A 22,194-nucleotide genomic window follows, 5' to 3' on the forward strand; every position below is an offset into this window, starting at 1 on the left:
ATAAATCATAATTAATTATTATATTATAAAATTATTAATTAAAAATACTAACTAAAAATGTACTACTTAAAATTTGTAATTAAAAATAGGGTTAATTATTTAAAAAATGTCATTCAGTAAGGATTGATATCCCGATCACCCGATTGAAAATTGAGAAAATCGAAAAACTTATAAATGTTACCGATGGGCAGGGCCGGCCCTGTGCATGTGCAGCATGTGATGCAGCACCGGGCCCCAAATATTAGAGGACCCAAACTTTTAAAAAATTTATTTATTTTCATAAATATTAATAAAAATAAATAAAATATTATTAAAAAAACTCAATAATCAAAAAATATATTATTATAGAAATTCAATACATACAAAAATCAAGATTGATCAAAACTCAAAATAATTATAATTAGATATATTTTTAATTAATATATAATTGTATTTTTAATATATTTTTTTTAATTATTATAATTGCATTTTTTTTAAAAATGGCATATTTTTATAATTAGAACGGAACCTCCAATATATTTGGGTCAGCCTGCCGATTGATCGGTTCGGCTTACGAGTTCTAAAGTTATGAAAGAACATGAATTTTTTCGATTAAATTCAATTTATAAAATAGAATCCATTATTATCCAAACTCGTCTGATATATACAAGTTTAACCTCACCCACCTGTATTAGTAATTAGTTTGTTTTCAATGTAATTTTATAATTGGTTACGTTTATTTTTTCTAGCCTTTATTTTTTTCCTTTACATTTGTCAATTTAACAACATCAATTCAATTTATTTATATAATATCTCTCAAGCTGTATTTGTTTTAAATTAAAATTAAAATTTATTTTCTCTCTCAAGTTTCTAGTTTGTTTCTTTCTTCTACTTCAACATTGCAGAGCCATTTATTTTATTTATATTTCTTCTCATGTTGACAAACTCATCTTTTGCACTAACATAGATTTCACTTTATTAGTAAGTAGCATTAATGTTTCTCAGCAAGCACACTGATTTAGTTAGATTGTAATTAGTCTTGTATCTTAATAATCTTCCATTTGACGGAGTCTTCATCTCCAAGTCTTTTTTTATTTTCAATAAAATTCAAAGTCATTTCTACCATTCTCATTACTTTTCATTTTTCCTGGGATAACCATCGGTGTGTTAAATAAGAGAGATCCCAAAAAGATTATGTCTCAGCAAATACTTTTAATAAGAGAGATCCCAAAAATATATTTTTTTGTTCAAATGTGTTATTGCTAGTATCATGGTATTGTGATGGTTTTGCCAAAAATAATAATTTTGATAGTTCACTTTACTCAAAACCTATTTTAGTGTCAACTTAGGAGGAAGACAATATGTTTCCTTTTCTCCTTTTATGAATGAAATGTTATGTTTTCTAAACATATGATTTTCAAGTATAAATCTTTAACATTAGTCAAACTAGAAACTCTTCCCATCACATTTTAAGTTAAACACTTTTGTGTGTTTCATGCAATGTGGAAGTATTGTTGGTGCAAAAGTAGAATAAAAGATGAATATTCTATTAAGAGAATGACGGCTACAAAACATGATTAAAAGTTACAATGATTGACACCCTATTTATAAGCTAAAACTAGGGTTACTACAATAGGATAAAATACTAAAATACCCTCTAACAAACTTAGGGGCTAAGAAAATAATACAATTTAAATATGAATTAAATCTAATAAAATCTAATACCATCCCTTAATTCATATTCCATCAAAACTTGTAACACCAATTCCATCCCTTAATATGAGAAATTGGTCAGTCTTGATAGCTTTCGTCAGAACATCTGCCAACTGCTTCTGAGTGCTGCAGTGTACAACTTCTAACACTCCCCTCTGAACTTGATGTCTCAGAAAATGATACTTGGTCTCAATGTGCTTGCTTCTCCCATGCAACACTGGGTTTCTGGCAAGATTGATTGCAGACTTGTTGTCAATCATCAGCTTCAGAGGTTTGTTTACTTTAATCTTCAGATCCTGCAATAGATTCAGAATCCACACAGCTTGGCATGCAGTAACAGCACCTGCAATATATTCAGCTTCACAAGTTGACAACGCCACAACAGGTTGCTTCTTGGAACACCAAGAAATGGGACCTCCCAGAAATTTGAATAAGTATCCAGACGTACTTCTTCTGTCAACTCTGTCTCCACACCAATCAGAATCTGAATAACTCAGAAGTTCTGACTCATCCTTTCTTCCAGAAGGAAATAATACTCCATACTTCAGAGTTCCCTTGATATACCTCAGAATCCTGACTGCAGCTTGGTAATGGGACCACTTAGGTTTACTCATGAACCTACTAACCATCCCAACTGAATAGCAAATATCAGGTCTGGTATTGCACAAATACCTCAGAGAACCAACTAACTGTTTGAAGGTTGTAGCGTCCACATCCTTTCCATCAGAGTCAGAATCCAGCTTCTGATTTGTATCAGAAGGTGTGACAGCAATCTTACAATTCTCTAATTCAAATCTCTTCAGAAGTTCTAATTCATACTTGAGCTGATGCAAAATAATACCTTTCTCAGAGTATCTGAACTCCATCCCTAGAAAGTATGTCATTTTGCCTAGATCAGTCATTTCGAATTCATTCATCAGAACTTTCTTGAACTTGGCTATCTCCTGTTCAGAACTTCCAGTCAGCAGTATATCATCAACATATAAACATACCAGAGTCATATTTCCTTCAGAAGTATGCTGAACATAGACACCGTACTCCATCTCACATTTCTGAAAGCCTTGCCTCTTGAAAAATGAATCAATCTTCAGATTCCAAGCTCTGGGCGCTTGTTTCAATCCATATAGAGCTTTGTATAATCTGTACACCATCCCTTCCTGATTCTTTTTCACAAATCCAGGAGGTTGTGACACGTAAACTTCTTCTTCTAATGGACCGTTCAGAAATGCAGATTTTACATCTAAATGCATCAGAGGCCAATTCCTGTTAGCAGCTATTGCAATCACCATTCTGATTGTTTCATGTCTTGCTACAGGTGCAAACACTTCAGAGTAATCCAGCCCAGGTTTCTGTAGAAATCCTCTGGCTACCAACCTTGCTTTATGTTTGCCAATTGAACCATCTGGCTTTAACTTCTGTTTGAAAACCCATCTGACGCTGATGGCTTTCTTGTCTTTTGGAAGTTCTGTCAGCTTCCAAGTCTTGTTTCTCTCTATAGCATCAAGTTCTTCTTTCATGGCCTTCAACCAGAGCTTCTGCTTAAGAGCCTCTTCTGTACTTATGGGTTCAGAGTCTACTAACATGGCACACTGAATAACTTCTCCTTCAGAGTCTACTTCAGTGTCTTGCAGCATGTCAAATTCTGCATATCTTCTGGGGATGTTTCTGATTCTTTGTGGTCTCTGAACTTGTTCAGAGTCTTGAGCTTCAGAGTTTCTAGCTTCAGATGGTTGACTTCCTCCAGAGCTTTGACCATCTTCAGGGGCTGACATATTTCCAGAGTCTGAATTGCCACCAGAATCTGGATTACCATCAGAGTCTGGGTCATCAGAGTCTGAATCATCAGAGTCACCTTCATCTTCTGAGTCTTCTCCAGAGTCAGAATCACTATCAGAATCAGAATCAATGTCAGAGTTTACTCCAACTTCAGAAGTTCTTAACTCTGACCTTTCTTCAGAAGTTCTAACATCAGAATCAGATTGAGACTTATCCCAATTCCAAACTTCTGATTCCTTCACAATCACATCTCTGTTGAATTCAATTTTATTGGTTTCTGGACAATAGAGCTTGTATGCACCTGTACTGTGGTACCCTATCAGAATCATCACTTTGCTTCTATCATCCAGCTTCTGTCTTCTGGCTTCTGGAACATGTTTATAGCAAATAGAACCAAACACCTTCAGATGACTAACACTTTGCTTATCTCCAGTCCACTTCTGTATTGGAACTATTTCCTTCAACTTCTTCGTAGGACATCGGTTGAGTACATACGTTGCAGTGGCAACGGCTTCTCCCCAGAGCTTCTGAGGAAGCTTCTTCTCCTTTAGCATGCTTCTCACCATATCAAGCAAAGTGCGGTTTCTTCTTTCAGCAAGACCATTGTGTTGAGGGGTATAAGGAGCAGTAACCTCATGCTCAATTCCATTCTCCTCACAGAACTTCTGGAACTCTTTGGAGTTATACTCACCTCCACCGTCAGTTCTAAGGATCTTCAACTTCTGACCACTCTGATTCTCAGCCTTCATTCTGAACTTCTTGAATTCATCAAACACCTCGTGTTTAAACTTAATAAGGGATACCCATGTCATTCTTGTGAATTCATCAACAAATAACACAAAATATTTATTCCCTCCAATCGATGCTATTGGAAATGGACCACACACATCAGAATGTACAACTCCCAAGGCATGTTTTGCTCTTGGAGCAGTTTCTGACGCAAATGGCAATCGTGGTTGTTTTCCTTCCATGCAAACTTTGCATGACTTTTCAGGCTTCTTAATTGCAGGAATTCCATGTACCAACTTCTTTGAATTCAGATGTTTTAAGCTTCTGAAATTCAAATGACCAAATCTTCTGTGCCACAGCTCACTCTCCTTCTCAGCACTTGTTGCACTAAGACATTCTGAGTCTGCAGTTCTGACATTCACCTTGAATGTTCTATTCCTTCCCTGTTCTGACTCCATAATCAACTTCTGATTGCAGTCATACAACTTCAGAAGATTGTCTTTCATGGTAACTGAAAAACCTTTCTCAATTAATTGTCCCACACTCATCAGATTGCTTCTGATGCCAGGTACATACCACACGTTCTGAATCAATGCTGTTTTCCCATTGTTCAGAGTCACTCTGACATTTCCCATACCTTCTGCATTAAGATATTTGTCATCAGCACATCTGATCTTTGTCCTCTTTTCAGAGTCAAAGTCAACCAGCCATTTCTTGTTTCCAGTAAGATGATTTGAGCAGCCAGTGTCCATATACCACCAGTCTATCAGATCCATATTATCAGATTCAGAGGCCATCAATAGCACAGATTCGTCATCAGAACTTCTGGCTATATTTGCTTCTTCTGATTTTCTCTCCTTGTTTGACCAACAGTCTCTAGCAAAGTGACCGAACTTCTTACAGCAGTAACATTGGATTTTCTTCTTGTCATACTTCTCTTTTCCCTTCTGAACATTCTTTTGTCTGTCAGAGGTTGAGCTTTCTAACTTCTGACCACCATCAGATCTTCTCCTGGCTTCTGACTGCTTCTGATACCTCCTATCAGAAGTTGCTTTCAGAGCCTGCTGCTCTACTTCCCTTTCAGAAGTTCTCTCAATCAAACGCAACTCTTGCGCTTCTAGACTGCTCTGCAGCTCTTCAATTCTCATGGTGCTCAGATCTTTGGAATGTTCTATTGCTACCACAATGTAATCAAATTGAGAGGTAAGGGATCTCAATACCTTCTCCATGATTGTTTCTTCAGAAAGAGTTTCTCCACACGCTTTCATCTCATTAGTGATCAGAATCACTCTGGAGATGTATTCAGAAACTTTCTCATTATTCTTCATGTTGAGATTCTCATATTGCTTTCTCAAGGACTGAAGCTTCACCTTCTTCACTGATGCGTCACCACCATAACATCTAACCAGTGTGTCCCACGCAACCTTTGCTGTCGTTGAATCTGCAATCTTCTCAAACACATTTACATCAACACATTGATGAATGAAGAACAATGCTTTCTGATCCTTCTTCCTTACTTCCTTCTGCGCGTTTTTCTGTTCATCCGTCGCATCTGCTGCTACCGGAACATAACCATCAGTGACAAGATCTAGAACATCTTGAGCACCGAACAATACACGCATTTGGATCATCCAACGATTCCAGTTTTTACCGTCAAATACTGGAAGTTTGGTGTTCATGTTGCCGTTTCCGTTCATCTTTCTACCTTGCACAGTACACTCAGATTTCTCACACAGTGTTTCCCAACCCACAGAATTAAAATTCTGATCAGATTTTGTTCAAGATTCAACACGAATCTAAGAATCAAAATCAAACACACAAGACCTCACGTTCACTCGTGTTTCCCGTGTTTCCCAATGAATCCGAACCGGAGCTCTAGATACCAATTGTTGGTGCAAAGGTAGAATAAAAGATGAATATTCTATTAAGAGAATGACGGCTACAAAACATGATTAAAAGTTACAATGATTGACACCCTATTTATAAGCTAAAACTAGGGTTACTACAATAGGATAAAATACTAAAATACCCTCTAACAAACTTAGGGGCTAAGAAAATAATACAATTTAAATATGAATTAAATCTAATAAAATCTAATACATTTTACCATGATTCCCCCAAGTAGAAAACATGACATATGAATGAAATTCGTTAATAATCCATATCAAAAAAACTAGCATTGAAATTTTGTTTTCGTGTAATTTTGTTTTCGTGCATTATCACAAGTTCATTCTCTAATTCATAACCTCTTTAAATCGCAATTAAATAATGTAAATATATGTCTCAGAATGAGACAAGTCAAGAATATTTAAAAATTCTATATGTACATCTCAATGAGGAGACGGTATAAGATAACAATAAATAGCTACAAAGAATATTGAGATGTTGATGCTTAGATATGTAAAGCCAAACCATCATAACCATTGTAGCATTATCTAAATCTCATATTTGGTGGTTCTTCTACAAAATCAAAATATATCTGATTAAAGTGTTTTGATCCTTCACCATCGAAAGGATGTCACGACATGTTCTGACTTATTATATTTGTATGATATCATATCCTTTATGATGCAGTCTAAAGTGATATAAACATTTGTATGATGTCATATCCTTTATGATTCAGTCTAAAGTGATATAAACATTCTTTATAATGTTGGTATTATTGTTAGATAAAACACAAATTTTATCGTAACTCTTTCTACTTACAATGAATTACAGTACTTTATTGCAAACATTACCTTAAACTCTAAGAAAACTTATATTCCTCAAACTTTTACATCACATCAATTCATTGTAATAAAATCTTTTTACTTTTAACATCGAACTCAACCCTATTAGCACAATAATAACATGTAACCATATTATCATTCACAAGAACTACATCCAACATCATTTTCGTAAATAAGCACGCACATGTGTCAACAACATTTCAATTCGATTTTATTGTCGAGCATCTCACACACATTAATAATTTAAATCTAGAAAATCCTGTATTTATTTCTTTTAACAAAATATAAAGTGTCTACATTTTCTTATTAGGGAGTTACTTCCAATCTTGAGACTCATCATAAAACAATTTCACCTAAAAAAATAATTGTTTTTAAGTTTTTTTTTATAATAACTAATCTAAAGAGTTTTTTTTAAATTGTTGCCATTTGTTAAAAAACTAAAAATTGTTTCTAAAACTAAACACTAGAAAATAAATTATATTCACAAAAAATATTCTTAAAATTTATTTAGTCTAAAATAGACATTTTGTTTTTAAAAAAATAATAATTAAATTAAATAATATTTTTTTACTAACATGTATTCAACATGCTAAAGTTATTTATCCTAACAAAAATATAATATACTAACTAAATATTCATCATTCATTTTTTATATATTATTCTAACATTCAGTTAAGAAAGATAGATGTTTTTAATATGATAACAAACTAACACTCACTAAAAGAATAAAATATCCATGATATTATTCATATTTAACCGGCTAACTTTCTATAAAAATGTTACATGGCATTCATATTAACAACAATTGTAATATATCATTATAAAGTAACACGTAAATACAATTTTTTTCTAATTAAATAGAAAATGAAGAACAGTAACAATAAATATTTGTAAGATTTTTCATATACATTCATATTATTTTTATTGATATAAAAATTAAATTAAATATCAAAATAATAATTAAAATCATTATTTTTCAACAATAATAAGAAAACAATAATATATACATCTATTTTTAACAACAATAAATTAACAAATCATTAAATTTAGAATTCTTTTTACTAATTTGATTCTCATGACAACAGGGCTTAGTTAAGACAATACTTCAAATATTTAGGTGAAAAACAAATAAAATATGTGTTTTGAATATAACATATTTAGAGAAGAATGTTGGAATAAACGCATAAAAACGAATTTTAAACCAGTATTATTATATCTAGAAATACATTCATAAAAAAATTAATAAAAATTTATTATTAAAATTTGATTATAACTATGATATTTCTTATATATTTAACAATTAATGACATCAATTTCAAACTTTCAGACAGTCATATTCTCATTTCTGCGCATATTCACATGTAGCGACGTCTAGTTCGACCCCTTCGAATCTCCCACAATTATATATCAGAAATTTATACATCATTTTTTATTATTCACCATCATCTTCATTTATATATTGAATAAATAATTTTGTTAGAAGTTAAGTTAAGTTGATAAATTATTTTTTATTTGAGTTTTTTTATTATTAAAATGGTATGTTTTATGAAGATTCATAAATTCAAGAGATACATACATCAATTTAGTTATTATATTTTATTCAAATTCAAACAAATAAGTCTATGCATATATAAATATCAGTAGCTTTTTTATCAATTTAATTTTTACATTTGACCAATAATTAGTAAATACCCCTCTCTACAATTTATAAAAAAAACATTCATTTTTCTTGTTATTATAAATAAAAAAAGCATAAACTATATTTTATCTAACCATTTTATTCTAAAAAATTTATTTATTTTAAGTAAATTTAAATGAACAATGTAATTTCTCTCTCATTTTTTTCGATAACAATCATCAATTAAACTTGTTTCTACATCTTCTCATGAAAAATATTTTTAAAAAAACACAAAAATTTAAATTTTCTTAATAATAAAAAATTGAATGCCAAAAACAACATATTATCATCCATTTAATAATAGTATATCAAAGAGTAACTTGAAGATTTCAATTGAATGAATTAAAATCCTCAAAATTGACAATATAACATCAAATCATTAAATGAAAAACAATTTGAAGCAAATATCAAAATTTGAAATTTCAAACAATGATATTTGAGTTATTTATAAGATGAATGGATGATTTTATTCCTCCTTGTAAAAAATATTTAATACATAATAAAATATATTGAACAAAATTAAATAAATGCAAATGAGTAATATAATTAAAATTAAAAATTATTTAATGTTGTATTACATAAATTGTTTTAGTCTTTAAGTAATAAGACAATTATTTTATAATAAAGAATACAATTTTAAAATATGAATTCACTATCTTATTATCGGTTATCATAATTTTTTATATATATTTTTAGAAAATGGTCGTCAAACTTTTACTTTTCAATATTTAAATTGATAGTTTTAATTTTTTCATTTCATATTTTTAATATTGTATTAAATAAATTAGTATTTTATTTTTAATAAATAAGGCAATTTATCTTATGAATCATTTTATTAATTTAATTGTATAACTTTCAATTATTAACCTACATTACATCTTACCTACACTCTTAACTAATTAAAAGACATAATTTTTTTCATAGATTGCTAAATTGTTTGACTAAAAATTCATAATTAAAATGACATATACTTGTCCTCGTGTTTTATTTAATGTTTACTTCTTCTATTCATTTTTTTTGGTATACATCAATCAAATAAAAATAATAATTTAATTTTAATAATACGAGATAATAATATCAACTCGAAATATTTAAATTCAAAAATTCAAAAACAAAAATAATTGAAAATTTAGATAACAATGTAGAAATTAAATGTATAAGCATAGATAAAAATTAAAAATGAACGACGTCAAAGATATAAGCAAAATTAAAAACTTAGATAAATATGAAATATAAGTTTTTTTTAGTTTTATGATTTTAAATGTGCATTTGTTCATAGATGGTAATAAAAATAAAATATTGAAAGAGAATAAAAATTAAAGTTCATTAAACTGCAATTAAATATCAATACATGATGAAGATGAAATAAAAAAAATCATTATTTAATCATATAAACAAAAAAAGTGTATTTACATTAATGAAACATTTGTTCAAATAAATTTTAATAAATGACACATATATTTCTTTTATTTTTATCGATATTATATATATTTTTTTTTTACGTATTTATACCAATGACTTACATTTATTCAATTATTATTTAATTGAATAATTGATAATAAATTACCCATATTTGAATCAGTAATATATTTTTCTTATATACAAGTATTATTTTTGTTTACGCATTATTTTAAAAAATATTTAGACTAACAATACAATGTATGTACCTATATAAAAAATATACTTATTTTTGACCCAATCTATAAAGATATTTGGGTAAATAACAAAAATTTTATCAAATATAAAAATAAGATACAAAAATAACATCCTTTGTAAAAATGTTGTCTTTTTCCACGTATAAAGATGGTTTTTGTTTTAATACTTTTTATGAGTTGAGAATGAATAAAACAAAAATATATTTTGAATATCACATTTTATTTTTCTCTTAATTCAATCAGTAATTTTTTTTTTGATATTTATGTCAATAGCACACATTTATTAAATAATGGTATAAATATTAATAACTAAACACATTTTTTCGGTTTGGATTTTTTTGTGAAAATTTGATTAGGTTATTTGGTTAATCAGTTTACAATTTTTTTTATTTTTTTCTAAAGATTATATTTATCTTTGTATTATTTGCTATCAAATTTTTTCATTATATTTTATGCTATATTTTTTTTTCAAATAATACATTTCATATATATTTTATTTTTCAAACAATTCTAAGTTGTTTTTAAAGTTCACTATCGAATACAAAAGTCAGCACTTGGTATGAGAATGTTGAGAAGGGATTTGAAATCTTAACAAATAAAAAAATATTTAAATATACAGAAATTAACATGTTTCACGTCTCAAACACAAAATTCGTTCAAGAATAAAGATAAAAGGTAAAAAAAAAAACTTGAACACAAATAAAGCAACAAAGAAAATTATCTTAAGTAGGTATTTATAGTCATTAGTTCGGTTCGGTTTATCGGTTTGGCGATTCCTAAAAATTAAAACATAGAACCGAGCAAAACCACCTCAGTTTTAATTGATTTGGTTTGGTTTTTAAATCAAATCAAAAGCAATCGGTTTTTTTCAGTTTGATTTAGTTTGGATTATCGATTTAATTACTTTTTTCTGATCTCTTTACACTCTTGTATCCAATCATTACTTAATTATATAAATTTCAATAAATATCTCATATTTTTCTTATATTTTGATCGGTGGTATATATTTTTCCTGTGTTTAGATCAATAATACATATTTATTCAATTATTATTTTAATCATATAAATTTCAATAAACCATTTATTATTTTTTCTTGCACTTGGATAAATAATATATTTTTCTCTTGTACAATTGTTTTTTTAAATATCATTTATATGAATATTTGGATCAATATTAAACTTTTTCCAATATATAAAATTAACATCGTTTATAAAAATATTTGGGTTAACGGTACAAATATTTGGATCAATATTAAACTTTTTTGATATATAAAAACATTTGGATCAATAATATATATTTTATATGTATAAAAGATAGACTTGTTATGAGACTATTTATTAAAATAGGATGTACATAGGAATTAAACGTGATATACATATAATTAATACTCAGAAATCGAAAGATTTCAATTGAATGAATTAAAATAATAAAAATTGACAATATAAGATCAAATTATTAAATCAAAAAATATATATATAATACATAATAAAACATGTTGAATGAAATTAAATAAATGCAAATGAATAATATAATTAAAATTACAAATTATTTAATATTATATTACATAAACTATTTTAATCTTTTAGTAATAACACAATTATTTTATGATAAAGAATACAATTTTATAATAGGTATGCACTATCTTATTATCTTATTATCAGATATCATAATTTTTCTTACATATTTTTAGAAAATGGTCGCTAAAATTTAATTTTTTAATATTTAAATTGGTAATTTTAATTTTTCTATTTCATATTTTTAATGTTGTATTAAATAAATTATTATTTTATTTTTTTATAAATAAGACAATTATCTTATGAATCATTTAATTAATTTAATTGTATAACTTTCAATTAGTGACATATAGTACATCATAGTATTTACACTCCTAATTAATTAAAAAAAAAATATTTTTTTTTAGATTGTAAATTGTTTGACTAAAATTTCGTGATTAAAATTCTATATATTTGTTCTCATGTTTTATTTAATAGTTCACTTTTCCTATTTATTTTTTTGGGGTTGCATCAATCAAATTGAAATGATAATTTAACTTCAATAATATGAGATGAAAATATCAACTCAAAAAAATTAAATTAAAAAATTTGAAAGTAAAAAAAATGTTGAAAATTTATATAACAATGTAGAAGTTAAATATATAAGCATGGACATAAATAAATAAAAATAAAGATTTATTATTAGAAAATGTCAAAGATACAAACAAAGTTAAAAATTTAAATAACAATGAAAATTTATATTGTGGTTTATTAATAAAAATAAAATAAAATTATATACACGGTTGGAAATCCACCAAAAACTATGGAGAATTTATATAAATCATGATGAACAAGATTGTTATCAACCACACAATGACAGTGAAAAGAAATGAACGATTGAGAAACAAGGAAACTAAATGTTTGAGAATATGAATATTTTCTGTAGAGTTTTCTCCCAACCCACAATCTGTGGAAAACTTCTTTATTCACTTTGCAACTGCAAAATTCTGTGAATACAATGTTATGAGTTATTTCTTCTCTTCATACAAGAATAAGGGTTACTCACTCTATTTATAGATTTATGTTAGCTTACTCTCTAAACTAAAGCCCAAAACTATAAAAGCTCAAAATAGTTAACACTACTAAAAATATGCCTAAGTCGAAATCATGAGTGAAGTAACATGCTTCGACACTTCGACACACATTAATATAACTTCGGCACAAGAAATTACGATTCAATATGCATCATTAAAATTTATATATTTATTTTGGTATAATTAAAAATTTATATGATTTAATTAATTTTGTGTTTGTTGTATTTCAAGAGAGAGTTCTAATAAACAAAATCACAAGTGAAATTCATTTTAAACACTTTTCTAAGAAAGATAAACATGTGTATTTGAGCTCATTTCATACTCTCTCCCAAAGAGAATTAATTTTCAAACACTCAAACACTTTCATTTCAAACTTGTATGTGTTAGACGATAGTATCGATCTAGAAGAGGGGTTTGAATAGATCGGGTATTTAAAATTTTAGCGCTTTTTAAAATTGTTTTTAAAGGTTGCGAAAGGTTCCTAGTCCACAATCTTCTAAACGATTCGTTACTGGAAATATCGGATATGCGGGAAACCTAATGGAATGACTAAGATAAAGCTAATCAACAACAATCTTAATCAATCGATCAAATACATAAATTCTTGATATAGCTACCACCAATGATGAATTAAAACAATGAGAAAACAAGCAAAATATTGATAAATTTGTGTGAAGTTAATTTTAGCAAACACTTGGTGTGCACACTACATCAAGTCTTAATTTCACTAGAATTGATTGTGCAGAATTTTCCTTAGTTACAACCAAAGTGATTGCAATAATTGATCAAACAGCTTTAGTGCACAACAATTAAGCGAGGTGAAATTTCCAATTAGTTTCACACAAGATTCAATTTATGCAGAAATTAAAGAGTTAGAGAAAGAGAGAATAACACCAAATTTGTTTAGGCAGTTCCCCTTTCGTCCTCGCTTCGGGTACGTCTTCCCCCAATTCTAAAACTAAAATTGAGATATTTATTATTAATTGCAAAGTTTATAGAAGAGAAGAAATAATCACCACCAAGCAAACCTAAGTGTTGTTATAGATCATATTCACTTCTCTTCCCTTGATTCGAGTTGAACCAAGTGCTTCAAACGTTACGAACAAACCTCTGATTGTAGCTACCTTATTGCAAGAACTCCAAGTTCTCCAAAACTCTAATCCATCTGATTTTGATCGGATATGTGTGTGAAACCTCCGATTATAGCTACCTTATTGCAAGAACTCTAAGTTCTCCAAAACTCTAGCTCGGATGTTTCAATCGTGACACGCTTGAACCCAAATATTTCTTCATAATCCTCCAGTTATCGTTACTCATTTGAATGAACCCACCGTTCTCCAAACCTTTCACTCAGCTGAATCTATGAAGCAAAGATTTGTGCAAAAAATCCCAAATCTTGGAGGACAAAATCCTAAGATTTTATTCAAGAAAAAGATTTTATTCAAGAAAAACCCACTAAAAACTTCTACCCAAACCAAGATACACAATCCTATTTGGACGTTATTACCACAACAATGCACTATGATCAACAAAAATTGTTATATGTAGTTGTTGAAACATGCAATGAAGAATGAAGATGTAGAGTAACTTTAGTGTATATGTTTCACTTTTTCTTGTTGTTTTTATGAAAATGAGACTCAAGAATATATATATATATATATATATATATATATATATATATATATATATATATATATATATATATATATATATATATATATATATATATATATATATATATATATATATGATGTATGGACCAAGTGAAAAACACAACAGAATTTTTTAGCAAAAATAAACAGAAGAAAAATGAGTTAAATCAGCAACCACTCGACCTGTTCACACTGGGGACTCAACCTGTTCAAACCCACAGCAACACAATTCAAATAAAACAGGTTATGAGTCGACTCAAACAGGGAGATTAGCCGACTCATCTTGTTTTTCCAAAAATTAGTCGACCTATAACTTGACCTGTTCAGACCCGCAGCAACACAGTTCAAATAAAATAGGTTATGAGTCGACTCAAACATGATATGAGTCGACTCAACTTGTTTTTCCAGAAATGAGTCGACTCAAAGACTCGACCTGTTCTGACCTGTGAGTTACAAAGAAAATGACATGCATGAATGAGTCGACCGCTCCAAAGTATGAGATGACTCAAAGATTTTAAATGGTCAAAAATGGGTTTTTAAGATGTATTTTGGTCAATCCAAACCATTCTCTTATGGACCTAAGGTACCAATTACGATCAAGTGCAATATTGACATATATGAGATGCTCTTATATGCATATACATATTGAATTGATACTTTGAGCATGTTAAAGAATGAATGCACTCTATGATATGATGACATCGTCTAAAGTACACATTATGAGCTACTAAAAGATTTGACATCATTAAAACAAGGACTAAGAACCTTTGCCCTCACATACTCCCCCTTTTTATGATGGAAAACCATGGCACAATCTCTCATATATCACGTACTTTGATAGACATCATCCCCTTGGTTTTATGCATTCCTTTGAAAAAAATTGTTATCATAATCATAAGATGTGTTTCCATTACTTATCCCCCTTTGACAACATCAAAAAGAGACAAGGGAAGGGTCAACCGGAATCAAAATATATTCATAAGCACGTAACCAACCACTTTTCAACATACTAACATAACAACCATTCACATAAAATGAAATTAATGTAAGAAATATAATCATAAATAAGACATGGAACTAGAAAAAGAAATTTAGTACACTACATAGCCAAGTTTGTTTAACATAAGTTCCAAGACAAATAAACTAAACACAATAATATGCAAACATGAAATGCAACAATGGTCTTAATGATGAATGCATGTTAAATATGATTCCTAAGCAAGTTTACACATACTTCAAACATAGAAATGGATTAAGCTTAGACCAAACCATAAAATAAACATCAAGAAAGTGCATTACATAGAACAAGTACATACATATATAAATGATCAAGATAGTTCAAATAGATAGGAACGATATTACCTCCAATGACGATAAATGATGAATGCTCTCACATAGCTCACACTTATCAATGTGATTAGTCAAAGAATAGACAAGCATAGATATAGAGCAAGCATCATATATAAATTTAAAAGCAATCTGAGATATCGAGAATACCATGTTCCCTACGAATGTGAAAGAAAGCTTATGTGCAAGTGGTTTTGTGAAAATATCAGCAAGTTGATTTTTTCTATCAACGTGCTCGAAAACAACATCACCTTTCTCAACACGATCTTGAAGAAAGTGATGCCGAATTTCAATATGTTTAGTTTGTGAATGTAGTATATGATTTTTGGTTAGGTTAATGGCGCTTGTACTGTTACACAAAATGGGAATACGTTCAAGTTGAACATTGAAGTCGAGTAATTATTGTTTGAGCCACAAGATTTGAACACAACAACTACCGGCTGAAATGTATTCCGCCTCGACTGTTGACAAAGCAACGGAAACTTGCTTTTTGATGTGCCAACTCACAAAGGAATTTGAATAAAAATTACAAGTACCACTAGTGCTTTTCCTATCCGATTTGAAACCAGCAAAGTCAGAATCAGAGTACCCAACCAAATAATAATCACTTCCCTTAGAAAACCAAATCCCATACTTTGAAGTACCACAGAGGTATCTAAGTATGCGCTTGACAGCCTTTAAGTGTGATTCTTTGGGACATGATTGATACCTAGCACACATACATACACTAAACATAACATCTGGATGAGATGCGATAAGATAGAGGAGGGAACCTATCATACCTATATACCTTTTTAAATCTACGGCCTTACCATTTTCATTTCGGTCCATATTTACCGCAGTATGCATTAGAGTGTCGATTACTTTGGAGTTTGCCATATCGAAGCGCTTGAGTAACTCATTGCAGTACTCCATTTGACTCACAAAAGTTCCTTCTTCAAGTTGCTTGATTTTAAGTTCGAGGAAGTAATTGAACTCCCCCATCATGCTCATTTCAAATTCTCCCTGAATCAACTTAGAGAATTCCTTGACCAAATTTATGTTAGTAGATCCAAAAATAATGTCATCTATATAAACCTGAACTAAAATAGAGTGTTTTCCTTGACGCTTAATAAAAAGGGTTGTATCAACTTTCCCTCTTGAGAATCCTTATTCTATTAGGAACTTGCTAAGACGCTCATACCAAGCCCTAGGGGCTTGTTTTAGACCGTACAAGGCACGCTTAAGCTTAGAAACATAGTTAGGATGCTCATAGTTTTCAAAACCGGGAGGTTGAGATACATAGACCTCTTCATGAATGTATTCGTTTAGAAAAGCACTTTTAACATCCATTTGAAATAATTTGAAGTTTTGAGAACAAGCATAGGCAAGCAAAAGTCGTATAGCCTCGAGTCGGGAGACCGAAGCATATGTATCCTCATAGTTGATGCCTTCCTCTTGGTTATACCCTTGAGCAACAAGGTGATCCTTGTTGCGAGTTATAACTCTGTTTTCATCTAACTTGTTCCTAAACACCAATTTAGTACCAATTACTCGATGGCCTCGCGGAGGGGGGACAAGATACCACACCTCATTTCTCTTGAACTGATTAAGTTCCTCTTGCATTGCTAAAAACCAAATTTCATCGAGCAATGCGTCTTTGGAGTTTTTAGGCTCAATTTGAGAGACGGGACCGAAATGATAACAAAAGTTACTTATCTTTGACCGTGTGGTGACTCCCTTTGAGATATCTCCTAGAATATTATCGATGGGATGATCCTTAGAAGATTTCCATTCCAAAGGAAGATCATTGTTATTGATTTGATTATCCTCCTCTTTCTTTTCAGATACATGATCCAGCTCCTCCTCAACTTTTTCCGGATTGGGTTCAACACTCTTTTCTTCTTGATCTTTTATTATGTTTTTTGAAGGAACACTTGCACCATCAACAAAAATACCTGTACCGACAATTTTCAGACAAGATTCATCAAAGGAAGCATGCACGGATTCTTCAATGATACGTAACCTTTTGTTGTATGCCCTATATGTTTTACTAGATTGAGAGTATCCGAGAAAGATACCTTCATTGGATTTTGAGTCAAATTTACCAAGGTTTTCTTTACCATTATTTAACACAAAGCATTTACATCCAAAGACACGAAGATGTGAAATATTAGGTTTCCTTCCCCTTAATTTCTCATAAGGAGTTTTATTGAGAATAGAGCGAATGAGTATCCTATTCAAGACATAACAAGCCGTATTTACGGCATCGGCCCAAAAATATTTAGGAAGGCCATTTTCATTGATCATAGTCCTTCCAAGCTCTTCTAAAACTCGGTTTTTACGTTCCACTACTCCATTTTGTTGTGGAGTTCTTGGAGCGGAAAAATTATGATCAATTCCATTTGTTTTACAAAATTCCTCAAGGAGGTAGTTTTCAAATTCACCTCCATGATCACTTCGGATAGTAATTATGCTAGTGTTCAATTTGTTTTGAGAAATCTTGGCAAACTTTTCAAAAGCGGAAAAAGTGTCACTTTTACTTGCTAAGAAAATGGTCCAACAAAATCTAGAGTAGTCATCTACAATAACAAAACTATAGTAGTTTCCACCTAGACTTTTAATTCTATATGGAACAAAAAAGGTCTATATGGAGAAGTTCAAGGGGTCTCGTTGTAGAAACAATGTTTTTAGATTTAAAATAGATCCTTGTTTGCCCATTTGGCATGTATCACATAAGTGATCTTTTGAAATTTTGATTTTGGGTAGACCAACTACTTAATCTTTTGCAAATACTTTATTTAGCAAGTCAAAGTTGACATGCATTAATCGCCTATACCAAAGCTAAGAGTCTTCACTCATGGAGACAAGACATTTAGCGTTAGTCAAAGATACTTCATTCAAGTCAAGCATGTATACATTATATACCCGCAAGCCCTTAAACACATAATTCTTTTTGTCATTATGTTCAATCATGTAACAATCTTTTTAAAATGATACTTTATATCCTTTGTTGCATAATTGGCTAATGTTAATAAGATTGTGCTTAAGCCCTTCAACTAAAAGGACATCTGAGATAGTAGTAGAAGAGGGATTACCTCCCCTACCTTTTCCGAGTATAGCTCCCTCATTATTATCACCGTAGGTTACAAATCCTTTCTTCTTAGCCACAAAGTCAAAGAATAAGGAAATGTCACCCGTCATATGTCTTGAGCATCCACTATCGAGAAACCATCTTCTCTCCGTAGCCTCAAGATATTCCACCTGCAAATTAAATGAGGGAAGGAGGTACCCAATTTTCGTTGGGTCCTTGTGTGTGGGTGAAACTTTGGTTGCATTTGGGCAACCATTGGAAAATGTCTTTAGGAACCAAAAATCTCCTAAATCGGCATTTAGCAATAGTGTGTCCCCTCTTGCAACAATATAGACAATTTAAGTTTGGATGTGAGTTGCTTTTGCTAACTTGATTTTTTACAACATAAGTGTATTTTTGATAAGGATTATTCATGTTACTTCTAAAATGTGATTGATCAATATCAATGGTAACTTTAGGTTGTAAAGCCTTATCTAATTTAGCTTGAAGAGTTCTAACCTCTCTTTGCCAAATGTGACAAGTTTCACATCACGACCATCTAAACCAAAATCCCATATCATCTTCTGTTTTTCCTTTAATAGCCTCTATCATAAATTTATTAAGAGTTTCTAATTCCTTTTCAGAATCAGAAACCTTCTTTTCTAAATACCAGGAAATCTTCTTATTTGAGGCTAAGCGTTCAAAAGCTTCCTTTGCCTCATTGTGTAGAGTACTAAAGGATTTTTGCAAATCAAATATGAAATTTTTATCAACATATCATATTTAGAATGACTTACATTCTTTTTCTTCTTTGGATGATCCATAAGACAAAGATTTACCTTTTCTTCTTCATCACTTGAGTTACCATTGCTTGAGGGCTCACTATCGCTCTCCCATGCAATGTATGCTCTTCTAGCTTTGCTAGATTTATTGTGACGTTTGTTTTTTCCTTTGTCTTTCTTCAATAATGGACAATCCGGCCTATAGTGATCGACCTTTCCGCAATTGTAACATGAGCCTCTTGACTTAGTTGTCTTACTCTCTTCTTGATTTGAGAATTTTGATTGTCTTTTATAGTTGACTAGATTTTTATCCGAATGTTGAGCTTCATTCTTTCTAAGGTATCGGTTATACCTCCTTACAAACAACCCCATTTCTTCATTCGAATATTTATCATCATCACTTGATTCACTCTTACACATATGATTGGTGGATGACTTAGAACTTGAAGCCTTTAAAGCGATAAACTTCTTTTCGGTGTCCTTTGATTTCTCCTTCTTTTCCTTCTTTTGAATCTTTTCATGTTTCCCAAGGTTCATAAGCTCTTGCTCATGCTCTTAAAGTTTACCAAACAATGTTGTCATGTCCAATTTTCTTATATCATTGGCTTCCTTAATCGCGGTGACCTTTGGTTGTCATTCCCTATTAAGACATCTTAAGATTTTGTTAGTAGCAACATCATTAGGGGTAGTTTTATCAATAGCATTTAACCGATTGATTAGATGAGAAAATCTCTTTTACATATCAGCAATGGTTTCACCATCCTTCATATGAAAAAGGTAAAATTGAGTTAAAGTGTTGATTCTAGATAGTTTGACATCATTGGTTCCCTCATGGGCAATTTGCAATGAGTCCCAAATGGCTTTAGCACTGGTATAATGGGAAACCATATAATACTTATAAACATCTAAGGCGACGATGATCATATTCCTGGCTTTCCAATCATAGCTGTACTTTTTCTCATCCTCTTCATTCCATTATGCTTCAGGTTTAGGTATAACCACGTCATCCGCATTGGTCACAGTTATTTCCATAGGACCATCGTTGATGACTTTCCATACCTTCCTATCAACATAGTTGATATGAATATGCATACAATCTTTCCAATAATTGTAGTTTTCACCAGTGAAAATAGGAGATCTATTGTACGCCCCTTTAGGATCGTTATCTTTATTCTAAAAAGTTATATGTGAAGCACTAGATAAACCGGTGCTCGTGATACCACTTGTTAGACGATAGTACTGATCTAGAAAGGGGGTTGAATAGATCAGGTATTTAAAATTTTAGCGCTTTATAAAATTGTTTTTAAAGGTTGTGAAAGCTCCCTAGACCACGATCGTCTAAACGATCTATTACTGGAAAGGTTGGATATGCGTGAAACCTAATGGAATGACTAAGATAAAGCTAATTAACAATAATCTTAATCAATCGATCAAATACACAAATTCTTGATATAGCTACCACCAATGATGAATTAAAACAATGAGAAAACAAGCAAAATATTGATAAACTTGTGTAAAGTTAATTTTAGCAAACACTTGGTGTGCACACTACACCAAGTCTTAATTTTACTAGAATTGATTGTGCAGAATTTTCCTTAGTTACAATCAAACTGACTGCAACAATTGATCAAACAGCTTTAGTGCACAACAATTAAGTGAGATGAAGTTTCCAATTAGTTTCACATAAGATTTTCTTTATGCAGAAATTAAAGAGTTAGAGAAAGAGAGAACAACACCAAATTTGTTTAGGCATGTCTCTTTTCGTCCTTACTTCAGGTACATCTGCCGATTGTAGCTACCTTATTGCAAGAAATCCAAGTTCTCCAAAACTCTAGCTCGGATGATTTCAATCGCGACACGCTTGAACCCAAACCTTTCTTCACAATCCTCCGGTTACCGTTACTCGTTCAAATGAACCCATCGTTCTTCAAACCTTTCACTCAGCTGAATCTATGAAGCAAAGATTTATGCAAAAAAACCCAAATCTTGGAGGACAAAACCCTAAGATTTTATTCAAGAAAAACTCACTAAAAACCTCTACACAAACCAAGATACACAATTATATTTGGACGTTATCACCAAAACAATGCATTATGATCAACAAAAATTGTTATGTGTAGTTGTTGAAACATGCAATGAAGAATGAAGATGAAGAGGAACTTTAGTGTATATCTTTCACTTTTCTTATTGTTTTTATGAAAATGAGACTCAAGAATATATATATATATATATATATATATATATATATATATATATATATATATATATATATATATATATATATATATGATGTATGGACCAAGTGAAAAATACAGCAGAATTTTTTAGCAAAAATACACAGCAGAAAAATGAGTGAAATCAGCGACCACTTGACTTGTTCACATCGGGGACTCGACCTGTTCAGATCCGCAGCAACATAATTCAAATAAAACAGGTTATGAGTCGACTCAAACAGGGAGATGAGTCGACTCATCTTGTTTTCCAGAAATGAGTAGACCTATGACTCGGACTGTTC

This window comes from Lathyrus oleraceus, chromosome 4 (genome assembly GCF_024323335.1).
Source record: "Lathyrus oleraceus cultivar Zhongwan6 chromosome 4, CAAS_Psat_ZW6_1.0, whole genome shotgun sequence".
Classification (NCBI taxonomy): Eukaryota; Viridiplantae; Streptophyta; class Magnoliopsida; order Fabales; family Fabaceae; genus Lathyrus; species Lathyrus oleraceus.